Source organism: Pongo pygmaeus, chromosome 6, assembly GCF_028885625.2.
Source record: "Pongo pygmaeus isolate AG05252 chromosome 6, NHGRI_mPonPyg2-v2.0_pri, whole genome shotgun sequence".
Classification (NCBI taxonomy): domain Eukaryota; kingdom Metazoa; phylum Chordata; class Mammalia; order Primates; family Hominidae; genus Pongo; species Pongo pygmaeus.
In genome coordinates this window covers 27007685-27014770 of record NC_072379.2, presented here as the reverse complement: position 1 = coordinate 27014770, position 7086 = coordinate 27007685, and the positions used below count along the sequence as shown (strand labels likewise).

Sequence of the window (7086 nt, the reverse complement as noted above, 5' to 3'; positions counted from 1 at the left end):
GCTACTCAGGAGGCTGAGGCAGGAGAATTGCTTGAAACTGGGAGGTGGAGGTTGCAGTGAGCCAAGATCACACCACTGCACTCCAGCTTGGGTAACAAGAGTGAAACTCCATCTCTAGAAAAAAAAAAAAATGAACAGTGCCATGTACATAGTCACCATCTAGTAACAGTATCATCTATTATGCCTGAACCCTGGATGGTCACATATCCTTGAAGAGTTTAAAATTCTGGACTTTGAAATGCCAGACTGTGGGATCCTGGAATCTGTCAGCCTCATGCTAACCTCTTCCAGCTGCAGAAGCGTATGCTTCTTTGCAGGGTTGGAAGGTGTAGGGCAGTACATTTACCTAGTTCTGCTTCACTGTAGTGTGATTTCAAAGCCTTCCCTTCTCCTTCCTCTGCATGCTCCCTCACTCAGATTCATATATGCATTCTAGTCCTGCTTGACCCAATGCGAAAATAAGAGGATGAGGAGTGAAGGTGGGTGGGTGCACTTTTTCACTTAACCATTCTGCCTCCAACCATGATGAACTTGTGCATCTAGGGACTGGGTCCAGACCTAAAGTGTTCTTGCTCTTCCTTTACCTTTAAGCCTCAATTTGCAGCAAACTTAGAGCTTCATCTTTCCCTGTGACCCTGTCTGGGTATTTTTGCTGGATGGACATGCATTCCCTCTGCCAGGGGTGGATAGTCTAGGGCCTGGCCAGGCAGCCATGGCAGATGAGAAGACAGTGCACATCAGCTTCATTGTGTTGGGTTATTTTTCTGCTGGCCCTTGGCACATTCCTAATGAGCCATGATTATTAGCCTCAGATCTACGGCACCTTCTGCAGCAGCATCATGGTGACCAGGGATGTCATATACAGCATATGCCACTGTTACCCAAGGCAGATGGTGGTAGGGCTTGGTGAGGGCAAGAGGACTGGAGACTGTGCCTGTATTCCATCAATCCTGATCCTTCAATCATCTTTTCATTCTCATTTTGACTCCCTGTTTTCTTCTTTCTGCTCTTCTGAGCACATGTCCATGCATCCACACACCTGTCCATCCACCCATCTTTATCCATTCATGCCTCTATCACATAGCATTAGGATTGACCAGAGGACCCCAGGATCTACAGTCATTAACCAGACACCATGGAGAAGACACAACGAAACACAGTATATTATCCATGTGCTTAAACCAAAAGTCAGTGAGTACTTTACTCTCTCCAGGCACTCCTGCTTTCAGGATGCTGTTTTGCCCTCATCCTGAGCTTTTTGATGCCTTTTGTAGTGCTATTTTATAGCAGAGAAGGCTGAGGCTCAGAAAGTGTGGTTCTATAGCTGAGTGGCAGCGTTTGTATTGGAGCTCAGATATGCAGATGTAATCATCACCCTCCACTTTGAATTCTCTACCACAGGGCCCTTAGCATTTTGGGGTGGGTCAGGTCTCACCTTGGTTGCATGTATTAAGCAGTGCTCTATCTTTTGTTGTCTTAATGTATTCCTAGCCCTATGACTGCTTTAGGGATGAGAAGAGCACTACTTTGCAAGTCATGGGTTCTAGTCCCAGTTCTGTCCCAAACTTTCTGTGTGACATTTGTCTGAGCCTCAGCTTTTTAAATTGCAAAATGGGACACAAGCCCCTATTTTGCAGAGCCTCACAGGATATAAAGATCAGAGAAAAGATAGGCAGAAAAATATTTTTTAAACTCTAGAGTGTTGTATGAGAGTGAAAGATTGCCGGTTACCTAAAATCCTGAGGAAAGAACATGCCAGTTTCCAAATCAATTTTTGTACTTTTCCATTTTCTTCTTTAACTTTAGATACAAAAAATATTTTTGGGTTGGGGGCAGGGGAGAGGGATAGCATCAGGAGATATACCTAATGTAAATGACGAGTTAATGGTGCAGCACACCAACATGGCACATGTATACAGATGTAACAAACCTGCACATTGTGCACATGTACCCTAGAACTTAAAGTATAATAATAAAAAATATTTTTATTAGGTATGCTTTTAAGATAATCCTATTGAAAATCAAACCAGTGGGTTTTTTGGAAAATATTTTAATTTACCCATTTGTGTTAAAAATATTGCAGTGTAAGTATGCATTTCTGACTTTAATGATAATTCTCTCAGCTCCTTTAACATCTATTTCTCTGATTTTTGGCTCTGTACAAGGTTTGAAAACTTCACTTTCATTTTTGTAAATTATCTTTATTCCTCTCACAGATTTGTAGTGTTTTTCTTCTCCTTGATGTTATGCAGCCCGTTTTAAGTAATTTATTTTTTTGTTTTAAGGAATTAATTTTGTTATTTTTCTCTTTTTGGCACATTGCATGTTTGAATTCAAGCACTTATATCTGGTTTTCACTTGATTTTAGCCAAAAGGCTGAGAAGTAATTATGTCTGCTTTTCAATTTTAGGAACTTATGAGTCACCAACTCTGAATATTGACTTTGATTTTGAAAATTTATTCTATAAAAATAATCAGATTTGTTTTACTCCATCTCATTCTCCCTGTCATACATGTATATTTTAGATTTTATTAATATAACTTTTCTCCTTTTGTCTTTACAGTAATTAATGACTGCTTAGTGTTCTAGTTCACTAATCTCATCATTTCAGACTAATTTAATGTTTCACACATATGTTGTATATTAAGTAGACTGATTATATTTTCAATTGTTTGCTTCACATTTGGCTGTTTCTTTTTTTTTTTTTTTTTTTTTTGCCGGTCTGTTTTTAATCATGGCAGGGCCTCAAGCACATGTGCATGGGCACACACACACACACACACTCACACTCAGTCTTCAGATCTTGTTGAAAGCTGCAATGTCAACACTCTACACGTGCTCTTCAAACTTGATGATCTCCACCAGCAAGTCCGTCCCCACCTTGTCATCCTTCACCACACACTGAACCTGCAGCTTCTGGATACCATAGCCCACGGGCACCAGCTTAGAGGCCCCCCAGACCAGCCTGTCCAACTGGATGGAGCACATACAGGCCTCCAGCTGGGCCATGTTAGTCTCATCATCCCAAGGCTTAACGTCCAGCTGGATGGACGACTTGGCCACCAGCATGGGCTTCTTGGCCTTTTTCTCCGTGTACTGCCACAGCCGCTCCTCCCGCAGCAGTACTGCCTCCTTGTCCTCCTCCTCATTGTCACTGCCAAACAGGTCAATGCTGAGACCAGCTCTGTCGGGGAGACCCTAACCCAGTGGCGCTAGAGGAATTAAAGACACACACACAGAAATATAGTATGTGGAGTGGGAAATCAGGGGACTCACAGCCTTCAGAGCTGAGAGCCTCCAACAGAGTTTTGCCCACATATTTACTGACAGCAAGCCAGTGATAAGCATTGTTTCTATAGATCATAGATTAACTAAAACAGGAAACAAAGCGATGGGCTGAAACAAAGGGATGGGCTCTGGCTAGTTATCTGCAACAGGAACATGTCCTTATGGCACAGATCTCTCATGCTATTGTTTGTGGTTCAGGAACACCTTTAAGTGGATTTCCCACTCTGGGTGGGCCAGATGTTTCTTGTCCTCATTCCAGTAAACCCACAACTGTCAGCATGGGTGTCATGCCCATCACTAACATGTCACAGTAGTGCAGAGATTTTGTTTATGGCCAGTTTTGGGGCCAATTTATGGCCAGATTTGGGGGCCTATCCCTGTAGGTCAATGACGTCCTCCTCGTCATCCTCTGCTGGTTTGGCTGGCTTCTTGGCCGGGGGCTCCACTTGGCACATAGGAGACTTGTGCTGGGTCTGCAGGGCTGTGGTGGCCAGGCAAGCTCTTCTCCAGCACCTTCAGTGGGGCCTCCAGCTTGGAGATGGCCTGCTGCAGCTCCTGCACAACCCTGCACAGGCTCTGGTCCTCCACTTCCAGACTGGTGATCCGAAAGATGAGCTCACCCTTGTCTCCGCTGGGGCTGCTGGAGGCCCCGGGGCCTGAGCTTCCGGCCAGGGATTTCTGGAAATTATCTCTGGCTCTCCCAATGTCATGGAGGATCATGCTGGTGCCGTTCTCCTGGAGAGAGGTGCTGGCCACAGGCTTGTTCATCTGCTCGAAGAATCTCCTTTCTGCATTGTCACATTTTAACTTGTTGAACCAGATCTTCTCATGTACTAGGAAGTTTGTAGCCATTTTTCTGATGCCAGCCAAGGACACAGTGACCAGGAAGGAGGAATTAGCAGATGCGGGACGCCTGAGGAAAGCCTGGCTGTTTTTCAAATATGGCTTGTTGCTGGGTGTGGTGGCTCACACCTGTAATCCCAGCACTTTGGGAGGCCGAGGCGGGTGGATCACCTGAGGTCGGGGGTTGGAGACCAGCCTGACCAACATGGAGAAATCCCATCTCTACTAAAAATACAAAATTAGCTGGGCGTGGTGGTGGGTGCCTGTAATCCCAGCTACTTGGGAGGCTGAGTCAGGAGAATCGCTTGAACCCAGGAGGCAGAGGTTGTGGTGAGCCAAGGTCGTGCCATTGCACTCCAGCCTGGGCGACAAGAGCGAAACTCTGTCTCAAAAAACAAAAAAACAAAACAAAACAAAAAAAACCCCACACGCACAAAAAAAACCAAATATGACTTGTCACCCTTATAGCTTCTCGTACTTTTCACATTATTAGTATATTTTCTGTTTTCCCCATTGTCTTGGATTAAACATTTTAAACATAAGTCCCGTAACTGTGGGTAATATAAGTTGTAATTTGTTTCTCACTTGTGAAAGATATTACGTTTGCAATGTCTGCAGTTAGTTTATGTTGTTATTTTTATTTTTGTAGACAAGGATTTTTATTATTTTTAGGGTGATTTTTTAAAATTATACTTTAAGTTCTAGGGTACGTGTGCACAATGTGCCAATTTGTTACATATGTATACATGTGCCATGTTGGTGTGCTGCACCATTAACTCCTCATTTACATTAGGTATTTCTCCTAATGTTATCCCTCCTCCCTTATGTTGTTATTTTTTCATTTGTCTAATGGCAAGTTGGACAACCCACAGAAATTTTTTATTTGTGTGTTCACCCATATCTAAGAAGAGCACTTGCTTCTTAGTTTAATGACATTCTGGATTCTTCCTTTGGCTTTCTTTTGTACCTGGAAAGTTCTCGTATGTTTCTTTATATTCTACTCAGGATTTTAAAGGTTCTTGTAACTTTCTCAGAATTTTAGCATGTAAAATATTTTTATATTTAAAGATTTCCAAATATATAATATCTTTCCAAAATGCACAAATATCAACAGCATATACGTGAGGAAAATATTTTACAATTTTCTTGTGTGGCAGACAATAGCATCTCATGAGAAATCTCAAGTTACATCATTTAGAACATATTCGTTCCTCAATATACCAAAATTTTTTTTTTTTTGAGATGGAGTCTCGCTCTGTCACCCAGGCTGGAGTGCAGTGGCACGATCTCGGCTCACTGCAAGCTCTGGCTCCCGGGTTCATGCCATTCTCCTGCCTCAGCTTCCCAAGTAGCTGGGACTTCAGGCACCTGCCACCATGCCCGGCTAATTTTTTTTTTTTTTTTTTTTTGTATTTTTAGTAGAGATGGGGTTTCACCGTGTTAGCCAGGATGGTCTTGATCTCCTGACCTCGTGATCCTCCCACCTCGCCTCCCAAAGTGCTGGGATTACAGGCACAGCCACCACGCCTGGCCAATATACCTTAATTTTTAATACTAAAAAATTGATTTTATACTTTTACAAATATCTGAAGTAAATGTACTTAACTGTAGAGACTAATACCTACATATGGCCAGAATACTGTTTTTCTGTATCAGTAAGACAATGTTAGCAAAATTACCGATCTAAATTCAAGTTTTTGGCTTTGATCACCATGCTTCTCCACTAGCACGTTTCTTTTGTTTCTTCTTCTTCTTTTTTTTTTTTTGAGACAGAGTTTCGCTCTTGTTGCCCAGGCTGGAGTGCAATGATGCGATCTCAGTTCACCACAACCCCTGCCTCCCAAGTTCAAGCGATTCTCCTGCCTCAGCCTCCCGAGTAGCTGAGATTACAGGTGTGCGCCACTACGCCCTGCTAATTTTGTATTTTTAGTAGAGATGGGATTTCTCTATGTTGGTCAGGCTGGTCTGGAACTCCTTACCTCAGGTGATCCACCCACCTCAGCCTCCCAAAGTGCTGGGATTACAGGCATGACCCACCGCACCCAGCCAGCACTGTTCTGAATCAATAAAAATGATCTCAGCTTAAATCTTCCATTTGATTAAGAACTTAATTTACAAATTTTATTTTTGAGGCACTGTCTAAACTTCTGCGCTCAAGTAATTTTTCTGCATTGGCCTCCCACAGTGCAGGAATTACAGGCATGAGCTGCTGCATCCAGTACTTTTAAATATTTTAATGAGATTTTTACTTGGCTACATATTACTTGAATTCACTTTAGTCAATAATTTTCATTGTTACTTACAATGCTCAGAAAATACTACCTCCTGGGTTTGTGCTTTCATAAATTCAATGACATATATTAGGCCCAAAACCTTTCCATTTAAAATAATTGTCTGGTGTTTGAAAATAATGGGTATTTTTAGTTTACTGGCCAAAAGTGCTGCCCATTTATTTATATGCCTAATTAGTCAAACTTTCTAATAAAGTTATTTAACATTATTTATGCTCATACCACTATTGCATACGAAAAGATTTAATTTCTTTAATTACATTAACAGCCCTAATGTAACTCAGTATAAGTAAAAATGTGACAGAGGCTGGGGAGGAAGTGGTTGAAGAAAGAAAAAATGTTGATGGAAGTGTACCACGTTTCACTTAGGAGAAATAAGATTTAGTGATTAATTGCACAGAGTATTGACTATAATAAATAATAATACAGTGTATATTTCAAAATTGGTATAAAAAGATTTTAAATGTTTTTGCCACAAAAGTATGTGAAGGGCTGAATTTGTTACTTAGCTTGATTTAAACATTTTACAGCATACACATAAAAATATGACAGTGTACCCAACAAATACATACTTAGGATGTTATAATTATATAATTATATTATATTGAGACAGAGTCTTGCTCTGTCACCAGGCTGAAGTGCAGTGGCATGATTTCGGCTCAC

At 41.6% G+C, this 7086-nt stretch overlaps 1 pseudogene; it reads right to left on the bottom strand.

Annotated features, from left to right (window-relative positions):
* Nucleotides 1-2797: 2797 nt before the first annotated feature.
* On the bottom strand, nt 2798-4141 carry LOC129040649 (elongation factor 1-delta-like; annotated as a pseudogene).
* Between the last annotated feature and the right edge of the window lie 2945 nt (nt 4142-7086).